The sequence below is a fragment of the Wolffia australiana genome, chromosome 10 (genome assembly GCF_029677425.1).
Source record: "Wolffia australiana isolate 7733 chromosome 10, ASM2967742v1".
In the NCBI taxonomy this organism is placed as follows: domain Eukaryota; kingdom Viridiplantae; phylum Streptophyta; class Magnoliopsida; order Alismatales; family Araceae; genus Wolffia; species Wolffia australiana.
The window spans coordinates 9,943,906-9,965,851 of record NC_135844.1 but is presented as its reverse complement, the minus strand read 5'-3'; the positions used below and the strand labels follow the sequence as shown (position 1 = coordinate 9,965,851).

The following is a 21,946-nucleotide window of genomic DNA, read 5'->3' as shown; positions in this document are numbered from 1 at the left end:
TAGAAAATAGAATGGGTTCACTGTCCAACATTATTTTAACTTAAAATATGTGTATCTTGGTATGGTGGTTACTAATAAATTGGGAGGTGGTCACCGAACCACGACTAGATTCGCGCTCCATTCAGAAGCTCAAAGAGGTTGTTTTTTTTTTTGGCAAAAATCACGGTGCCGGGTACGTCCAACCCTAGGGTTGTGCCCGTAGTCCGATCCATCCGTGCCCTGGATGCCACCCATGGGGTTTTTATTTATAAAGTGTAGTGTTTTTCAATGTTTGTGGGCGTGGATCGAGTATATATATCCCAATTACACTCGGATACCACTCGTCCACGCCCATAGTTAGGGAAAAGAAAAGATATATGAGTGATACCTCATGAACGCTCGAGGAAGTGTGTTCGTCGTCGTTTCTCCGGAGCGATTCCACGAGGTCATTGTAGCGCTTGGTGGCGCTCTACTCAGGATGGTTCTTCGTCGTCATCATGTGTGCTCGGAGTGGGCGGAGTGACACTCTAGTCGAGGCGTGAGCGGTCCACGCCTCGTACACCAGCGCTCCAGGCGATCCTCCAATCCCGCGGGCCTGGCGTCGCGAGGAGGCGGCGTGTGCGGAGGGAGGGCAGGCCAAGACGATCGAGCCGATGACATCCTCGGGCCATGGGCGGAAGCTCCTGCCAAGAATAGAAAAGAGTGGAGTGGGTGTGAGAGTGTACCGCATGGTTGGCGAGGGCATCAGTTGTCTGGTTTCCCTCTCTCAGCTGATGACGAAGCTCAAAGAGGTTATGATCAAGGATGGACCAAACTTATGGTTGGCTTTTTACCTAGTCAAGACAACGACGAGATATGATGAGTGACACAGTGCATCTTAATTTTCCTTACAAACTCAAGTTAGTCTGAAGCGACACATGAATATGAGTGAATTAGCTTACCTTAATTTATCTTCTAATCACCAGAAAAATACGTTTACCTGTGGCAGTTTGGCCTAATCCCCGTCGCATAGTCTAAACCTAATAATAAATTCCTTCTTCTTTCCCACTGTATTTTATACCAAATCCAATATATTTTTTTTCAAATCACGCTTTTAATTACTATACCATTAGAATATAACATTTTTATGTTTCAAATTTATTTTTTGAACGACAGTTTTGATAATTGAGCCACGAACAGTGGCACATTCCTTGTTTTGATATCAGCATTATCGTCCCCCTCTGCCAAGAATTCTCAAGCTGGGGAAAGTAAAGTGCATATCCTTCAATTTTTTTGTAGAAATATTAGGTGTTTTTGCCTCGCTAGATTCTTACTAATTGACCTGGCAGATGCATTGTCACGTTACTGCTCTTACTAAGTATGCAGTGATAAGAGCTTGACTGAAACATTTGGGTTGTGTTGGATCGCTACATCTAACATTAATGTTTGTTTCAAAATGATACAGAAATTGAAAAACCTAGTATATCTCATAGACCCTTTTTTTCTCTTTAATTTTATTAAGCTTTTTCTGGAGGACTATAAAATAAATTGCATGATAAAACTAACATAAATTTCTTTCTTTAGTTGAAAAATCAGAATAAACAGAAGTAATACCCCATAATCTACGAAGATATGAATATTTCATAAAGGGACATGTAGAAATAATATCATGCCAAGAAAATGAAGTCCGATGATGACAAAGCGACGAAAGACCAGGTATATCATAGAATCCAAGTATTATGATTCTAATTTTGAGATAATTTGGATAACGTCCATGGTTTTCCACATTTGAACACCGATAAATAGTCTGAAAAAATAGTGTTTAATGGATAGAAAGCATGAAGTGAAGTATGCTCTTATAAGAGTTTCCAGCGGCACTATCGACAAAAAGCCAGAAGCTTAATGAACGCTGGTATTAAGTAGGAGGCTGGTTCTTTTTTCTTCAAAATACTACATAATTTTGTTTCCTTATGGAGGATCATGTTTAATGCCGTGACAGATTTTCGTAGACACCCACAAAATGCTGAATGACACATTTCAAAATAATATATGTTCTTGTTCAGGGGACATCTTCTCAAAATATGGTCCGCTCTTAAATCAAATTGGTCACGATCTTCCCAAAAAAAGGAATTAGACATCTCTCATTAAATTCTTCCTATATTTTTCTATCCAGTCATCTGGTGTTTCCCCAGAAGTGTAATAATTCACCAGATGTGAGAAGTAAGAACGTCTACTACTATTTAATCAGAAAAAAAATTAATTGAGATAATTCTCACAAGTGAGATAATTCAATAATAGCGTCGTAATATCATGTTCCCTATTGAATTCCACCATATGGATATATCTTTCATATATGGTATAATAAAAAAACTAACTAATAGTTGAAAATTTTCTAATGTAATTAAAATGCCAATAATAATGTTTAACAATGATGATAATACTCGTATCCACAACAAATATGATGAGATAAGTTATGGATGATGAAGACATTCTCAAGGTGTCACCCATATCTTAGTATGTATACTACTTTACCAAAGTTCAAAATATTGTTTTATTTTTCTAATGTGATGTCTTATGTGCTTTGTGTCAGATTAAGAGCTTGTCCAAGAAATTATGAAAGTGGGAGATGATACCTTGACATTTTTACTTAGTGGTGGGCTAATTAACCAAAATATCATTACCCCGTATCTATTATATTTGGGTACATTTTTAATATACTCTTTAGAGTTAATTTAAGCCAACATTGCCAATTTCAGAAGTAATTTTTACACTTGTAAAAATATCCACTCTATGTAAAGGTAAGCTTGTTGCACTCATAGAGTTAGCCTAATATTGCTTACAAATCACAATTTTATGGTTACGTCCGATGTCTATAGATCAATTCAGCAATATTACTATAAAATCAATTTTCTCATTCTAGATCAATATAAATGCATAAACGCGTCTTGGAATCCTAATATATATTTATATTTGTCTATTCCATAGCCTAGAAGCCACCCGAGCCTATACTACACAAGCCAGAAAACTGTAATTCTCATAATTTGATTAGAACATCAAGATAAAATTAAATAAAGATGGTTCATATGGACAAAGACTAAAAATACATTCTGATAATGTCATTCTATGTGAAGTCAAATCTGCAGTTACTATTTTATTTATTAAATATATTAGATCCATTCTGATGACTATCATGTAAACATATCAATGTGGTCCTTGGTACATTGAACATCCTCGTCTTCTCTATGAAAAATGACTCTGGAAATCCAATTAGACATCATCATGTGCTTATACAAGGAAAAGGGCAATGGATCACTTAAAGAGAGAAAATGGGTGCCAAAGACTTTTATGTGTTTCTCTAATATTTTATTGTGCATCTATGTGTAATATAAAATAACTGGAGGATAATAATATCTAGTCAGGCTTCTCCAAATAATTCACAGCAATTATTATAATCCTCCAATGGATACCTTCCTCTGTCCAAATAACTCATAGAAACGCCGTCCCTTTGAAGCATCAAATCGCCTCATTAACGATGGTTTCATATGTCTGAACCCTATGTATCCAAATCCATTTTCCCATCCTAAATCGTATTTTGGTATCTTTCCCTAATAATGTTGAATCCTCTAATATTAAAAAATTAAAAGTATATCAATGTATTGCAAATCAATGGAAAAATGGTACAGTTAAGGCGAAGAAACTATCACTGTTTTGCTTGCGGCGGAGAAAATAGAGGTTTTCATTATAGAACGTAATTATCTTTCACTTATTCCCATTCCATGAAGACATGCAACCCTATAATGCGTACGCAAAAACATCTTTTTCTCAGGGGGCTGAGAAATAAGAGTTACAATTAAGAACTATCACAAGTACTTGTGAAACAAAATACAGAATTACTTGATTTTCACAATACATCATCATCCTTTTTATTTATTCAAACTAATTAAAATTTTTAGGCATGTTTGGCCAAGTTTTTGAGCTGCACAGGTTCTTACGGAACTTCTAAACTTCCAACCTATACCTTTACGCTGATATCGATACAATTAACGACCCTTGAATTAAATCAAGTCAAGCAACCATTCTAGGGAAACACAAAATATGGCTCATCTGAATAGGGCTCTATTAAGTTCAAATATTTAATCCTTATTAGTCTTCATTTCAGTATGTTGGGAATTCAGATTAGTGAAATCACTCATACACTGTACTTTAGAGTGCCAACATGATGTGAAGACAAGAGTCAGTCTAAAGGGCATAAATATACAAAAATACAGCAAAGATGTAACTATTTAAATGAATGTGAATCATCCTCAACTCTAAGCTCAAAATCATAGTTCCCACAGTGCAAATTTCATTACCAGATACCATATAATAGCATCAATAAAAGATGAAACTGATATCCTCTACAAAGGCATAGGTTTGTAGCTGAAAGCAATACTTTAAGACGATTGACTGAGTGCTTTTTATGCGATATTGAGGACCAACACAAAATATTATCCTTGTCTTCATCCAACCTTTTATCTTGGTTTTTCCCCCCAACCGATTAATCTCCTTCCATGATAGCAAAAAGAATAGTAACGTGTCAATCATCACTTTATTTCTGGGCTCATATCAGTCTTAAAATTGGGCCCTGGTCTGCCCATCTTTTCATCCTATCTGTTGAGCCTGCTGCTACTAAAGAGTAGTGAGTTTTGTCTGTTCCATCAACTATTTTTCAGACCTTTATCTGGCCTCCTCGCATGTTTCCATGCCAAAGTTGCACTAGGCACTCTCTTTTTGGAACTAAGAATACATATTCTTGGGTTCATGGAGCGCCAGGTCAGCTTACCGCTGCTTCTTGGCAGCCTTGGCCTCACACAGTTTGAACTCCTCAGATAAATAATCTGTGAACTTCTTCTCGATCTCCTCACTCACATCACGGTCATGCTTTGCACAATCTGAAAAACACCAGATGAAAAGGTAAGAAAGGAGGTCATAATTTTTTATTTTTCAAAGGGGGAATGTCATCAAATGAAAACATATTATGTGGCTCACAATAGGGATATAAATATCTTCATTCGGTGTACCAAGAGTGCTACACAGTCAGGGTAGGTATTGTGTGGCATACAAGCAATTAAAATGTCTATGTAGTATTAAATTCATTCAAATAAATATTTATTTATTATTACTTTGTATGATGTTTATAAGAAAGAACTTGGATATATGCAATGAAAAGGTAAATTTTGATGTGAAAATTACATCATGATCACTCAATCTTAAAGATGTTATGTAGTTTATTATTGAGATGTACATAGAAAGTATCTAGAATGAATAACACTATATTGTCCTGATTTTATGATAAGCATGGATGATAGTGGGTAATTGATAGGACAAAAATAGGGGTAAATTTTGCAATTTTATAATTCCTTATCGTTGTTGATTTTAGCTTATACAATAAAATTTATAAACCCCTAACTTAAGATGTATAGTGATAAGTATAGGTATTGTCCAAGGGAAGCTAGTGAGGTATTCAATTATGATCTGCATGAATAATTTGACCCTACTTAGGATTAATTTAATCTTCAATGAAGATAAAATCACCCTAATTAGATGAAGAGTTTAGAAAGGGGGTGGAAGAGATGGGAAGAATGGAAAAAGTCAGGAGCTCTAAAATGACTTCTGAGATCCAATAAAAAAGATCAAATGAGTAATTAGAGGGCTAAGAAGGATAATTGGTCTTAATTTGTAGTTGGGGTTGGAAACCAAATGTACAAACTACTATCTCATAAATACACGCTAATCTTCCCAGAATTAAATTTTTTATAGCTTTTTTATTGTGAAAATGAAATATCTAGGTAAATTTCACAATCTCTCCTCTCAATCCTATTAAGGGCATGTACATTCTGCCCAAGCCTAGCGATTTAGAAATTCAGACCATGATCAAGAAGAATGATGAAGAAATTCACTAACTAATCATCCAAATTACACTAAAAACTTAAATACCAATAAATAGAAAGTACCAAACACAGTTGGTCCAGAATGAAGCTACTCTTTGTCTTGCAGCTATGAATGAATCACCTCTAGAATGACTTCATCCTCTCAAAATTTGGCTTTTATACTTAGGTTACATGGTAAAAGTTACCATTTTACCCCCAGTTAGTAATTAATTTTTATCAATCAATGTAGGCTTCATCTGAATGATCAAACCATATAGATAGAAAGAGGAGGTAGAGATGAGCAAATCCAGAAAAAATCACCTCAATCGAACTTCAGGATCAAAAGTCATTAATAAATGAATTTTGATTAATCATAGCCATGGGATCAATATCCATTTATTTAGTTACTTTTTTCTTTACCTGCAATGATGTGTCGATGGCGGATTAGGTGGCAAAATTTCAACTTTTTTTGGTGGGTTGATGCTCTGAGGGACATGTACCCGCTGGAAGAAATAGAAAGAAATAATGAAAAATAGGAAAATACATGATAAGCCAAAAATAGGGGTAAATTTTATGCAATTTTAAACCCTTCTCATTGTCAATTTTAGCTTATACAATAAAATTTATAAAAACTCTACTTTAGATGTGTAGTGATAAGTACGAGTGTCGTCCAAGGGAAGCTAGTAAGGAATTCAATTTGATGGTTTTCTTGGTAATTATAGTTAATTTGATCTTCAATGAAGATCAAACCACCCTAATTAGATGAGAAATTTAGAAAGGGGGGTACACGAGATGGGATGAATAGAAGAAATAGGGAGCTCTAAATTGGCTTCTTTGATCCAAAGAAAAAGGGTCCAAGGGGTCAATTAGAGAGGTTGAGAGGGAAATTTTGATTTGAGTTGGTTGGTTTTGTAGGTCTTATAATTCAGAAATAACTACACAATTAGATAATACAAAGGGAAATTTACTCTCCTAGAAATTGAAGTTTTTTATAGTTTTTTTTTTAATGTGCACTTGGAATAGCTAGGTAAATCTCTCATTCTCTCCTCTCAATCTCAGTAAGGGCTTGTACCTTCCGCTCAAGCCTAGCGATTTAGAAGTTCAGACCAAGATCAAGAAGAATGAAGAAGAAATTTCACTAAAACATCATCCAAAATACACTAAAAGTTCAAATACAAACAAGAAAAGGTACCAGATAGGTTGATCCAAGCTAGAGCTCCTCTATGTCTTGCAGCTGTGATAGAACACCATCAAGAATGACCCCCTCCTCTCGAAATTTGGCTTTTATACCTAGGTAAAATGGAAAAATTACCATTTTACCCCTAATGAGTAATTAAATTTTATCTATCAATGCAGGCTTGATCTCAATAATCCAACCATACAGATAGAAATAGGGGATAAAGACGAGCAAATCCATAAAAAAATCATCTCAATCGGACTTCTGGATTGAAATTTATGAATAAATGAATTTAAACCAATATTAGCCATTGGATTTAAACTCATTTATTCATATTTATATTTTTTTCCGCACGTTGAGGTGTCCTCCATTGATTGGCCGACGACTCTTCAACTCCTCCAAGCGGGCACATCCTTGGCGCGCCACATACCCCCTGGCAAAAAATAAAAACATAAAGAGTTGTCAAATAGCGCGTTTGGAATCCGTTTCGATACGCACGTACACGTGCGTTTCTTCATCTCTATGTCCACTTATACTTCGCCACGTCACCGCCCATACACGCGCATTGTATGCGCTGTGCGGGCGGTGACTTTACCTCCCAGTGCTGGCTCTCATTACACGCCGTCGGATTATCATCCCACGGCTACGATGAGGCCACGTCAATCGGACGGAGGCTTCCTTACAATTTTGTAAGAAGACCCTTCTGAATTTCTGGAATCACTATATGACGCCGCCCACAAGTAATTGTGCATATACCCTTTGCGCACTCTCTCTCCTCTGCTTTTTTTCCTAAAACATTAAAACAATTAATAAAACATTTGCAATAAAACCCTGAAACTTTTTAAATCACATCTTTACGCTTGCAGTCACGACCGAGAGCTGTTTTGAGGGTCTTTTTGCAACGAAACTTTGCGAAGAGACCCTTCAAAGTTCGAAAATGATGTAAATACTTTTTTCTCTTATAAATATACCTATTTTCCTTAGAATAAATACATTTCCTCTTAAAATAAATCTCAGAAAATCCTAAACATTCAAAAAAAATTCTAGAAAATTCTAGAAAATTCATTGATTCATCCCCAAACTGATAAATCCCGAAATGAAATATTAATCTTGCCATTTTCATTCAAAAATAGTTATTTCGAGCTCCAATAAATCCTTTAAAATTCATAGAATTAACAGAAAATTAGAGAAAAATCAGAAATCACTTAAAAAGAATATTTTCATGTAAATATATGATAACAACCCCATTTTAAACTCTTTAAATGCATAAAATTGTGCTAATAACATGAAATAAAGACTGAATTAAGGGTGTTATCAATACATATCAGATGCACTTACATGTCCGTTTTCATTACCGCTACCCAATCGGAAGCATCCACGTCACCTACCATGACCACGTTTTGTATGCATGTCATAGGCGGTGAACTTACCACTATCAAACTAAAAGAATTTGGGTAGCATTTAAGCTGTCGCATTTGTATCCGACGGCTGAGACTTGGCAACGAAATATGTTTTGGCATTTTGCGCTTAAGTCCTTCTTGTAGATTGTATGCACAATTTGACGCCACCTAAAAGTATTTATGTATATGCCCCTCTGCTTTCTCTCTCCTCTATTTTTCAAAGAAAAATGAAAAAACCCTGATTAGTTTCAATTAAACCTTGCAACTATTTTAGTTACCTAAAACCACAATCGAGAGGTGTTTAATGGTATAATTGCAATGAAAATTTAATAAAAACCCCTATGACTTAAGAATTTGTTAAAAAACTCTTATTGTCCTCATAAATAAACTTTTTTATTTAAAAATTCATTTCTTTCTCGAAGAAATTGCCAAACAAATCCTACAAAATTCCATTAAAATATATAAAATTGAGTAATACGTCCTCACATTAATTAAAATAAAAATTAATTTTTACACCTGACTTTTAGATTTAAACAGAATTATTCCATGCTTAAATAAATTCCTCAAAATTCATAAATTAACAGAAAATTAGAAAAAACCATAATGGACTTTTAAAAAGTAAAGAACATGTAATATATGATAGCAACCCTATTTTAAACTCTTTACGTGCATAAAATTGTGATAATTTCTTGAAATAAATTGTTGCAAGACGACTCAAGAGGAATTGGAACAATCGAATAAAGGGACGGACAGAGAGACAAAGATGGATGGAGACAAGATAGACTCGGGGAAGGATGGATAAATCAGAACACGAAATCCACACGGTCAATTTCGAAAACTCAAATCCGGTGAAAAACTAGTGGTGTAGTTTCCTTCCTCGTCGAGGGCGGGAGTACTGTCTTCAACCACGAGACAAAAAAAAGCACCGGATTCAATAATTCCGAATTCACGTTTAAGGGGAAATCTCTCGAGAAGACCTATTCCACTAGTGGTGGAAATTCCAAGAAATCCAAAAACAAATACAGTGGCGGTGGATGAATTCTCGCGGAGCGCTAGACAATAAACACATGACACCAAAGAGTTCAGGCGTACCTCGGCACCGGAATGCTTGAAGAGGTTGCGAGGAATTCTGATCGTGACGAGACTGGGCGATCCGGGCGTTGTATGACCCAATGGACGAGAAAGTCTGGACGTTTCGGGCATTGAGCGTCCCTGGTTGAGAATCGACCTGGTTGATGAGCGTGGGCGGGTGCTGGCCGAGTTGACAGACGCTAGTGAGTGCGGGCCGACAGCGAACGCTGGTTTCGACGGGTAGGCGCGCGTAGGATGTTGGTGGTGGCGAACGTGCACGGCTGCAGGGACAGCCAAGAGGGCGGTCCGCGCGGGTGGTGGCACCTGCACGGGCTTGTGGGCGGCAAGCCTAGCAGTCCGCGTGGGTGGCGCTGGCACCCGCGTGGCCTGTTGCCTGGCAGCTGTAGCCTGCGTGGACGACTAGCGTGTCTGCGCGGGCGGCCTGGATGGTTGCGTGGGCTCCTGTGCAGGCGGGCGAGCGGCAAGAACGGTCGTCTGCATGGAGGGCGCTAGCGTCTGCGCGATCTGCCGACTGTTCGCCTAGGGCGGGCGGCCTTGGGTGGGCAGATCAAGAAAAAGAGAGAGAAAGTGAGAAGGAAAGAGAGAAAAGAAAGAAAAAAGGAAAGAAGAAAGGAAGGAAAGAGAGGGGAAGAGAGGGAGGGAGACCGACGGATGGTGACGGCAACAATGGCGGCAGCGATGGCAGCAAGGGTGGAGATGGGGTAGGGGAGGCTAGGGTTGGTAAGTCCGTTCACTAACCGCATCGATCGAACCGATTAAACGATTGTCCATGTTGGTAATTCGTGTATTCACATCACGAAAACTTTTCCGGACTGCGTCTAAAACGCGATCGATGTCCCTGTGTGAGGAGGTTTGTGGGACATATGAGGATAACTTGTGGATGGGGATGGACACCTCATGACCATCTTGGGTTTTGTCAATCATTGGAGCGGAGACTCATTTGCCTGAATGCAGATGCATGCAATTGAAATGATGAATTAAGAGGTCTACGATGGCGGAAGCAATTAGGTAGACACAGGTTAAGCTCTGATACCAATTTGATGTAGGACGACTCAAGAGGAACTGGAACAATCGAATAAAGGGACGAGTAGGGCGATAAAGATGGATGGAGACAGGATAGACTCGGGGAAGGATGGATAAATCAGACCACGAAATCCACGCGATCGGGTTCGAAAATTCAAATTCGGTGAAAAACTAGTTGTGCAGTTTCGTTCCTTGTCGAGGAAAAGAGTATTGTCTTCCACCACCGAGACGACAACAAGGCACCACATTCAATAATTCCAAATTCATGTTTACGGGGAAATCATTCGAGAATACCTATTCTGCTAGTAGTGGAAATTCTAAGAAATGTAGAAACAAATCCAATGGCGGTGGATGAATTCTCGCGGAGCACTAGACGAAAAACAAATGACACCAAAGAGTTCAGGAGTACCTCAGCACCGGAGTGCGTGTAGAGGTTGCGAGGAATTCTGATCGTGACTGGGAGATCCGGGCATTGTATGAAACACAAGACGAGAAAGTCTGGATGTTTCGGTCGTTGAGCGGCCCTGGTTGAGAATTAACCTGGTTGATGAGCGTGGGCGGGTGCTGGCCGAGTTGACAAACGCTAGTGAGTGTGGGGCGACAGCGAACGCTGGTTTTGACGGGTACCGCACGCGTAGGATGTTTGTGGTGGCCAACGTGCACGGCTGCACGGACGGCCGGGAAGGCGATCTGCGTGGGTGGTGGTGGTGCTTGCGCGGGCTTGTGGGCGGCAAGCCTAGCAGTCCGCGTGGGTGGCGCTGGCACCTGCGTGGCCTGTTCCTGGCAGCTGTTGCCTGCGCGGGCGACTGGCGTGTCTGTGCGGGCGACCTGGATGGTTGCCTGCGCGGGTGGGCATGGGCTCCTGCGTAGGCAGGCGGGTGGCAAGAACGGCCGTCTGCGTGGATGGCGCTGGCATCTGCGCGATCTGCTGACTGTTCACCTAGGGTGGGCGCCTTGGGCGGGCAGATCAAGAAAAAGAGAGAGAAAGTGAGAAGGAAAGAGAGAAAAGAAAGAAAAAAAGAAAGAAGAAAGGAAGGAAAAAGAGGGGAAGAGAGGGAGGGAGACCGACGGATGGTGACGGCAACAATGGCGGCAGCGATGGCAGCAAGGGTGGAGATGGGGTAGGGGAGGCTAGGGGTGTCCTCCAAGAAGAGTTAAAATAAACTGAACTCTTGAATTATGACAGCCTTACTGTTTCTTGAAACAATGGCCTATACATTAAAGGGCTTGGAGGAAAGAGAAAATACAGTTAATAAAAATAAAGACGAGGAACATGGTTCATGTCACGTCAAGGGGCAGCTGTTGATCGGCCTTTGGCGACGTGTCAGGACGCGTGAAGGGGCGTGCGTGCGTGGAGATGTGTGTGATGCAGGTGTGTTGACTTGGTGTGGTGACGATGGCGTCATGCCCGTAGTGGAGGCGTTGACTTCGGTTGACAGTGGTGACGCTTCCGGTATCGATGTGTTGACGTCGTCGCCACCAACTTGATTGGGGTGCGAAGTACTCGACTCCGTCGAGTGAGCGTTAGAAGGCTCTAGTGGAATCATCAAGTCGGGGGGCGCAGACGAGCCAAGTCCTCCTCTGTGATCCACGTGTCGTTTGTCGTCGGTTTTCCTTGCTAACGAACAAGAAACTTCCGCACCGTTCCACCTTTGGTGACGGTGATTGTTTCATCCAGTACAGGCTCGAGGTTCTCGTGCCAATTGGGAGGTAATGATGGGGGGGTGGACAAGTCAAGCTCACTCACCGGGAAGTCAGTTGGTAGAAAGGGGCCATTGGAGGAAGAAGGTGGGGCTTTGAATGTGAGCAAATCCAAAATATTGAAAGTGGTGCTTATCCCCTAAGTAGAGGGTATGTCAACGGTGATAAGCTCAAAAATTACGTTTATATATGTCGTTATTTAGGGATTTTTTGAGCTTAATCACTAAAATTTATATATCCCTTAATACTTGAGTAAGGGGTCGAACCCTAGGGAGGCGATGGAAAATATTCAGTTTTCTTTCTGGTTAGGGTTTTCAATTTTAAACCTAAGTGAATAGATGTTTTGTTTTCTTATTTAGATGCTAATAGCTGTAAGTTTTACCTAACATTCTATCCTTTTGAACTTAAGTGATTTGACTGTTTCTCTGTTATTGAATAACAGCGATATAAAATCACTTAATTCTATATTTATATTTGATCTAAAATCTTTAGTTGTTTTGAATTATATTTGTAATTTTGTTTAGTGAATTTGAGATCTAATTTGATTAAGTGTTTCGTATTTAATTTGATTTATTTCACTATTTTTGTCAGAAGACGTTTTACTAATTTTTTAAGAATAAAAGAAACTAATTTTTATGGGATTTGTAGAGCATCTTTATAACAATTTTATTTTATCCTATTTATTTCCAAATTGTAGATAGGTCCTAAAACGGCAAATCGTGAATTCGATTCACGATTTGCTTATTCAAGATGAACGGAATCGTGAATCTAGTTCACGATTTATTCGATTCTAGTTTCAGATAAGATTCGAAAGAAAATTTTTATACTAAACTAGTACCAAAAGATTTTAAAATGAACTGAAATCTATGAATTACGACGATTAGTTTCGCAAATAAAAGAACGGCGAACATGAACGCGATTGAAAAATTAGCGAGCAGCAAATGCAAAATGAGGTGCAAAAATGCGATAAAATTGTACCTAGAGATACCAGAAGCACTCGGAGTATTGATAGAGCTTGATTCCGCGCAACGAACGCCCAAGAAATTCAATGAATGTGGCTTGCATCAGCTGGAACTGGCGGCGCCGGATCTGCAGAATTCTTCAAAGATTTGAGCTCCAAATTGCTCCAGGACGGATCTTGAGTCTTCAAGGGGGCTAGGGCTTCCTTCCTTGAGCTTAACAAATCAAGAACGAGTCAGAAAATTTGTTTTCTGGCCTTTTATCGCCGCAGAACTGGAAGAACAGCTCTTCCGATTCCGTTAGCATTTTCATCGTATTTGCGTTGTACGCTGAGCGTACAACGCCTTCGCGTATCTTTCACTCGTGCGCGACATGCACGAAATCACGTGCGTGCGTGTCGCGCACCAAAGGCGCTAATGGGCATTCTGATTCGCCGACGCCCCGCTGCGTGCGGTGCGTTATTCCGTGCGTTCTGCGGGTGTTAAAAGAAGAAACTAGTACTCAAACCGGCCCACTAAGGGCCGGTTTTAATAAAAAATATTTATTTATATTTTTTATTAAAAGAACACATACAGTAAATTGTAAAAATCATTTCTAAATGCATGATAAAAACTAATTATTCATTTATAAAAGACTTTAATTTTTAGCTTCTCTTTATTTATAGAACTAGGTCAATTACAATCATTTAAATTGTTCCAATCATCATTTAAAATCATTTAAATGTGTAAATTGACCTAAATATTGATTAAAGTTATTATTTATCTTGAAATTCAAGAAGTTTATTATTTTAACCTAGAATCATGATAACATGCTTGAAAAACTAATGTTCTATGCATGAAAATCCCAAAAATATGATGAAATGTGCACTTATTTTAGCTTCTATTTGGATGTTATCAAACGGTATAGGCATTTTTCCCTACTCGTTTGAAGATTGGGAACAGCCCGACACTACGAGCACGAAGCTTTGTAGCCCGTTTGGAGGAGAATCTCTCCGGCCTGACCCTCACTATTACCAAGTGACCTTCTTTAAATTCACGAAAACGACAGTTTAAATCCACGGTCTGTTTATATGAGGTATTGCTACTAGTGATGCGTTTTTGAATTTCCTCATGCAGACTTCTAATATGACTTGAAAATTCATGACCATCATCTGAGACTCTAGCATGCAGTAACATGGGTATGAGGTCGGTAGGCTTACGAGGTGGATGACCATGCACAATTTCAAAGGGATTCATGCCAGTAGAATGATTGACCGACGCGTTGTAGGCAAACTCGGCACGCGGAATGATGGAATCCCTAGACTTAAGGTTGTACCCAACCAACGATTGTAATAGATTGCCAAGGCTTCTATTAATGACCTCAGTCTGCCCATTAGTCTGGGGATGAAAAGCCGTGGAGAATTTAAGCTTTGTTCCCAAGAGATGCCATAGGGTTTTCCAAAAGTAGCTAGTAAACCTGACATCTCTGTCCGATACTATGTTTTTTGGAAGCCCATGGAGACGGACAAGTTCATTGAAATAAAGTTGAGCGACATGCAAGGCATCAGAAGTTTTAAAACAAAGAATGAAATGGGCCATCTTCGAAAATCGATCGACAACTACCATGATAGAATCATAACTGATGCCGGACGTCGTCTCAACGGCGTCCGACCGTCACCGAGGGTAGGAACTCGGTGTCGTATCACTAACTAATCGGTTCACGTCCACGACGTCAACCGATGGATATGCGGAGAACAGAAATGTATGTATGACGATAACGAGGATGATGGTCCTACTATGGTACGTGCAATGCGCCGACAAGCTATGAGAGCCAACCCGGAGCGGGGACGGGGTCGCCAAGCTGGGTCGAACCAGCCCTCCAAGTCGTCCGAGGTGGGTCGAGGGCGCGCACGCCGTCGAATGGGGTAACTCCCACTGGAATGCTCATACGCGTCGGGGCGTCCCGACTCGTACCGGACAGGTAAGACGCTCGTCTTTGTTTCGTCGTTCTCTCAATCTTTCTCACTCCCCTATCTAACCCGAGCGGTGGAGGCAATACGAAGGGTACTGTAAGAAATAAGGACCGAAGAAGCGAGGGTAGCAGGTACCTCGTCGCGGGCGACGGTTGACTCGAGTAGGAGCTTCCACGAGGGGAGCCGCTGGTGAAGGAGTATGCCAATCACGAGCACGTAACAAGGGGAGGCAACCGGGCGCAGCAGCAGCAGTGCAGCAGCAGGAGCGGGGGCGGCGCGCGCGGCGTAGCTCGGCGATGATGATCGATGCGAACTCACGGTGCCAGCTCACGACGGACCCGGCAGTTGTGCTTGCGGCGTGTCGGTCGAGCAGGTTGCACTCACGTTTGGCTCGGCGCGGCAGGTGGCAGCACGCGCGCCGCGCTCGCAGGAACGGCGGCAGCACACGCGCGCGCGGCGCGGCGGCGGCGGTCGGGCAGGCACACGGCGGCGGTACGACCAGGTCGCGCAGCTGGTGGCCCGCTGGTCGCGCCGGCGAAGTCGCGCGATCGGCAGCGGCTGGCGGCGCGCTGATCGGCAGCGGCGTGGGGCGTGGCGGCTGCGGCTGCGCGCGCGCCAGCGCGTCGAACGGCGGCGGCAGCGGCGCCCCAGCGGCGCGGCGCGCGAAGGCGGCTGCGCGGCGGCGACGGCGCTGCTCGAGCAGCGGGCGCGCGACGGCTCTGGCAGCGCGGCGCGAAGGCAGCCGCAGCGCTGAGGCGGCGCGCGGCTGATCGGCAGCGCGGCGCGGCGCGGCTGCGCTGCGCGTCGCGCGCGATTCGAACGGCGGGCGGCGCAACGGCGCGGCGCGCGGCGCTGCGCGCGCGGCGCTGCTCGACGGCGGCGCGGCGGCAGCGGCGCCTAGCGGCGCGGCGCGAAGCGGCTGCGCGGCGTGGCGACGGCGCTGCTCGAGCAGCGGGGCAGCGCGACGGCGGCCCTGGCGGCGCGGGCACTGAAGGCGGCCACGCGGCTGAGGCGGTGCGGCTGATCGGTAGCAGCGATCTCCTTCCCTTCCCCTTCTCTTCTCCTTCTCTTCTTCCTTTCTTCTCTTCTTCCTCTTTCTTCTCTTCTTCTCCACGACCTGACCCTTTCTTTCTCAAAGTGCAATTCTTCAAAATTAGGTCAAAGGTAAGGGAAGCGCCCACCTCTTCCCCTTATATATGGGTGAAGATGGCCCTTCCTTAAGTCCAATAACACAAAAGAAAAGGAGAGAAAATAAGCAAGAAAAATAGGAAACGGGCTTGTCAGGCCCAACATAAAAAAAAGGGAAAGGGTTCCTCCTATGGGCCCTTCCCCGCTACACTGAATCTGAATAAAGGGAAAACTATAAGATAAAGTAACTGGATCAGAACGGTGTGCTCCGGTGGTCGGCGTCCGCGTCATGCCGAGTAACGGAATGCGGGATCCCGTGTTGCTGCGGCGGCTCGTCGTGGTGGCTGGACTCGTCTCGGTGGCGAGCTGGGTAGTGCCGGCTCCTCGGGTGCTGAGTCGGGGAAGTCCTGCTGCTCCTCTGCTGCTGGCTCGATGACGACCGGTGGTGACGCGCCATCAACCCTCCCGGGGTGGGAAGGACTCGACTCCGGCGAGTCAGGGTGGAGGATCGGCGACGGTGGAAGGAGGTCGGGACGGAGGCGTCGGAGCTCCTGTTCTGCAATCCACGTGTCGTCCGCGCAGGTGTGGCCCGCCCAACGTACTAGGAATCTCCTCGATGCTTCCCCACCTGCATGGTCAATTACCTCCTGCAGTACACAATCGATTGCCTCGTGCCTATCGGGTGAAACAATCGGGGGAGTGGTGTCGACAAACGCACTCACGCTGAAGGGGTCTAGAGAGACTGGGGGTGGGGAGGAAGAAGGGGCCCGGTACTGAGCTAGGTCCGCCACATTGAATGTAGAGCCTATTCCCCACGTAGGAGGAATTTCGACGACATACGCGTTGTCGCCCACTCTACGGAGGATCCGGAACGGGCCGGCGCTGCGAGCATGCAGCTTCGTTGCCGTCCCGGGAGAGTATCTCTCCGGCCTGAGTCTGACCATCACTAGGTCTCCCACGTCAAATGCTCTGGGTCGGCGATGCAAGTCGGCGGCTTGCTTGTACAATGCATTTTGCTGCGTGATCCTATCATGAATGCGATGATGTAATGCAGAGACATGCTGGGCAAATGCAAGTGCGTACTCGGAAACCCTAACATGAGGATCTATGGGAGCTAGGTCTAGGGGTCGACGGGGTGCCTGGCCGTAGGCGATCTCAAAGGGGCTCAACCCGGTGGTTCCGTTCACCGAGGAGTTGTATGCGAACTCAGCGCGTGGTATGACAAGATCCCAAGACGCGAGGTGTTCGCCTACGAGGGAACGTAGTAGGTTGCCCAAGCTACGATTGACCACCTCCGTCTGACCGTTGGTCTGCGGATGGTAGGCAGTCGAGAACTTGAGCTTCGTGCCCAAGAGGCTCCACAGGGTCCTCCAGAAGTAACTCGTGAAGCGCACGTCACGATCGGACACGATCGAGGATGGCAGGCCATGGAGGCGCACGATCTCTCGGAAGAAGATCTGGGCGACCTTCACGGCGTCAGACGTCTTCGCGCAGGGCACGAAGTGGGCCATCTTTGAAAACCTATCCACGACTACCATGATGGAGTCATAGTGCCTCGCGGTGCGGGGCAGTCCCAAGACGAAGTCCATGCTCACGTCGTCCCAGGGACGCTTCGGCGTCGGCAGTGGGGTATAAAGTCCGGCGCTCTTCTTGACCTGCTTGGCCAAGGCACATACACGGCACTGGGCAACTATGTTGCCAACATCGCGCTTTAGGGAAGGCCAGTAGAATTGGCCTTCCATGGCGGCGATCGCCTTGTCGCGCCAAAATGACCGCTAAGGCCTCCGCGTGACATTCCCAAGTGAGGAAGTCACGTAGTGATGTGCGGGTACGCACAATCTGTTCTTAAAGAACAGGTATCCGTCGATGCGACATAGTCCTTGTAATCCTGGGATGGTCCTCGTCGGACTTCCGCGATGATGGGGCCGAAATCAGGGCAGTTATCGTACCCATCTCGGATGGTCTCGAACCCCAAGACTGTCACCTTCATGACGTTGAGCACGTGAGTTCTCCGGCTGAGAGCGTCGGCTATGACGTTATCCTTGCCCTTCTTGTGCTTGATGACGAAGGTGTAGTCCTGTAGGTACTCGACCCACCTGGCGTGCCGATCGCTCAGTTTCTGCTGCGAGTGCAGGTACTTGAGCGCCTCGTGATCCGAGAAGAGCACGAACTCCGATGATAGGAGGTAGTGTCTCCAATGCCATAAGGCTTGGATGACCGCGTAGAACTCCTTGTCGTACGTGGAGTATCGAAGCTTTGCATCATTCAGCTTCTCGCTGAAGAACTCGACGGGGTGGCCCTCCTGGCTGAGGACGCCTCTGATGCCGATACCTGAGGCATCGCATGTAACCTCGAACACTTTCCCGAAGTCGGAAGTCAGACATCGGGCGCTGTGTCATCAGGAGCTTTATCTGCTGGAAAGCTCTCTGCTGCCGGTGTCCAGCGTAACGACTCCTCCTTGAGGCGATCGGTGATGGGGCCGAACTGAAGTTCCGTATGAATCGCCTATAGAAAGTCGCCAGTCTATGAAACTCCTAACGTCGTGCATGCTTGCCGGGTCGGCCACGACGCGTGATGGCCCGGACCTTCTCCGGGTCGGGCGGCATACGGGCGGACACGATGAACCCTAAGAAGGCAACCTCGGACGTAAAGGAAGCTACACTTCTTGGGGTGGGCGAGAGCTGCTCTGCCGTAGGATGGTGCAGACCTGCCGAAGGTGGTCCGCATGCTCGTCCTCGGATCTGCTGTAGACGCGAGGATGTCGTCAAGTAGACGACCACGAATTTCCCTATGAAGGCGCGCAGTACCTCGTTCATGAGACGTTGGAAGGTACTGGGCGCGTTGGAGAGGCCGAAAGGCATAACCATCCACTCATATAAACCGTCCTTTATCTTAAAGGCGGTCTTCCATTCGTCGCCAGGATGGATCCGTACCTGATGGTATCCACTCCTCAAGTCTATCTTGGAGAAGATAGTGGATCCTGCCATCATGTCGAATAGATCCTGCACACGCGGAATGGGAAAACGGTACTTGACCGTTATCTTGTTGATGGCACGGCTATCGCAACACATGCGCCACGTGCCATCCTTCTTCGGCGCTAGGAGAGCGGGTACTGCGCAGGGGCTCATGCTCTCCTGAATGAGGCCCTTCCCCAAAAGCTCCCTCACTTGCCGTAGCAACTCCTCGTGCCAGCGGCTCCATGCGGTAACGGTAGGTTCGAAAGCGACGCGCCGGGCACCAAGTCGATGGCATGCTGTATGTTCCTCATCGGGGGTAATCCGCTTGGTAGCTCTTCCGGGAAGACATCTCCGAACTCCGATAGGAGAGCCTCAACCTCTGGGGTGCGAGGGATCACTGCACTGTCAGCAAGGACGTCAAGGGCGACGGCCAGACACAAAGGCGTATCGTCACCCTCGCGGCCAAGGTCACGAGTGAATAAGGGTCCTCGGACTATCACTAACCCTACTGGTCGGGTCGCGGCCGGCTTGCTGGCCGGCTTCGTGGTGTACAGGTGCCACGTAACTCGTCGCCCCTGGTGCATAAAGGAGCAGGTGTTCACGCGCCCTGCTAAGGTGACGTCGTGATCATATAACCATGGTCGACCGAGGATGATGCTACCCACCTTCATGGGTAGTACATCACAGAGTACGTCCTCGGCGTAGGTGTTCACCTTCAGGGGGACGCGGCACTGACGCTTCACAGATAGTGATGAAGCGTCGATCCATGAAACGTCGTACGGCGTGGGGTGCTCTATCAAAGTCAACCCTAAGCCGCTGACCATAGTATCTGAGATCGCGTTGATGCAACTACCGCTATCCACGATCACCTTGCACGCCTTGCCGTTGATCTTGATGTACGTGTAGAAGATCGATGTACGGGTGGCCGTATCAACGAATGGTGTCGGCTGATGAGCAGCCTGTGGAAGTCTAGCGGGGTTGTCAACCCGCGGTGATGCCCTATCTCTACTGCTGCCGGGTGTGTCGACAGCGATGTTGGCTAACGGCCGGACGGACGCACGGCCTGTCACGGGTGGGGCTCCTCGCGCCTCGATGATCTGGATGAATCCTATCTGTCCATCGGGCTCCTCGTACTCAAGGGCGCATTCCTCGTTCCCGTGATAGTGGTCCTCCTGGGGTACGTCGGCTCCATCGCAATAATCCTGTTCGGTTTCCCGGACATCAATCAAAAGTGTAGATGGGCATTGGTGTGCCCGGTGCCCTCGTCCTTGGCACTTGTAGCACGTGATGTGTGCTTGACTTGGTGCAGCGCTACGGGCCGGGGCATCGTCGGTCGAGGCCCGGGCTTGCGGGGTAGACCCCATTGAGGTGGTTGGGGTCGTTCCTTGGCCCCCGGTGACCGGTGTGACCCGAGTGGTCGCGGGTAGGGTGGAACGAGCGGGTGCAGGCCGAACCATAGGGACTCGCGGCGCGGTGTGCGCGTGGGGCGCCGGGGCGTCTTCGACGGGCGGATCCAGGTGTTCCACTAGGTGGTATGCCTCGTCGACCTCTGCCGGTTGGCAATCGAGGACCTTGCTGCGCAAGGCGGGCCGAAGGCCGTGGGTGAAGAGGCCGATGATGACGCGGGGATCCTCCATGAAACGGCAACGCATCCGGCATTCCTCGAAAGCCTCGATGTACTCCGACACCGGGAGTCGACCTTGCTTAAGGTCGAGCCACGAGAGGAAGAGTGTCATCTGGTACTGACGAGGAACGTACTTGTTCCTTAGCTTCCGCACCATTTCTGCCCACGACATGATGGGCTGTCCTCGTCGTTCGGCCGAGAATTGCTCATTCTCCCAGAAGATCTTGGCTTGTCCGTCAAGCCGCGTCTCCGCGTACTCGACGCAAAGGTCGTCATCCATCATGTACCACCTGAAATACGAGTTCATTTTTGATTCCCAGTCAATGAACTCCTTGGGCTTCCTCGAGCCCTCGTAAACGGGTACGTCGGCGCGCACGCTCCTCTGGATGCGTGCACGATGCTCCTCGCACCGACGCTCGTCGTCATCATAGTGCCGCTCGGGCACGGGATAGTCCCCTCGTCGCTGGTCCATGGGGCGACGGGGCGGGAATGGGTCGTGTCTAAGGTCGTCCCTGTGGTAGGGACGACCATCCCGCGGTGCTCGGTCCAAAGGCACCGGACGATGTGGGGGTGGGTACGCACCGTCAGCCCCGTAATATGGCGGGGGTGGCGGCCGTGGGCAGTCCTCGCGTCGTGCCGGTGGCTCGTCGAACCGCGGACCACGGGAAGGGACGGGGTCGAACCGACGAGCCGGGTAGTCACGGCTCGGGTCGCGCTCGTACTGACGTATAGGGAGTTCAGGTCGAGCATAAGGGTCCCCGTCGTAGCCACGGGCGATGCATGTCCCAAGCGCGGACATCCTGTGGGTCGCGCGCGGGTTCCCTAGCTAGGCGTACCGGTGGCGGTACGCCGTAAAATGGGCGATCAGGGACCTGGTAATCATCAGCGAGGTCCGGGTCGGGGTGACCACGGTATTCGGGTCTACCAGCCCCGTAAGGGGGGCGAGGGGGGCCTCGTGCAACCGGTCCCGCCTCAACTCCGTGCTCGGACACTCGGGTGTCGGCGAGCATCCGCTCCAAGCGCTCCGTCCTAGCTGCCGATGCGCGACGTTGAGCTCCTTGGTCTT

At 46.1% G+C, this 21,946-nt stretch overlaps 1 long non-coding RNA gene across 4 annotated transcripts; it reads right to left on the bottom strand.

Annotated features, from left to right (window-relative positions):
* Positions 1-6,984: 6,984 nt before the first annotated feature.
* Positions 6,985-13,542, bottom strand: LOC144708567 (uncharacterized). 4 transcript variants are annotated; one of them, XR_013582812.1, is made up of 5 exons: positions 13,239-13,542; positions 10,969-11,512; positions 9,537-10,069; positions 7,728-8,654; positions 6,985-7,477 (listed from the first exon to the last, which is right to left on the bottom strand). It is a non-coding gene; the product is annotated as an uncharacterized LOC144708567 (long non-coding RNA). The 4 variants fall into 4 exon arrangements; XR_013582811.1 differs by having other exon boundaries at positions 6,985-7,833; positions 8,383-8,654; XR_013582810.1 differs by having other exon boundaries at positions 8,383-8,654.
* Positions 13,543-21,946: the final 8,404 nt, after the last annotated feature.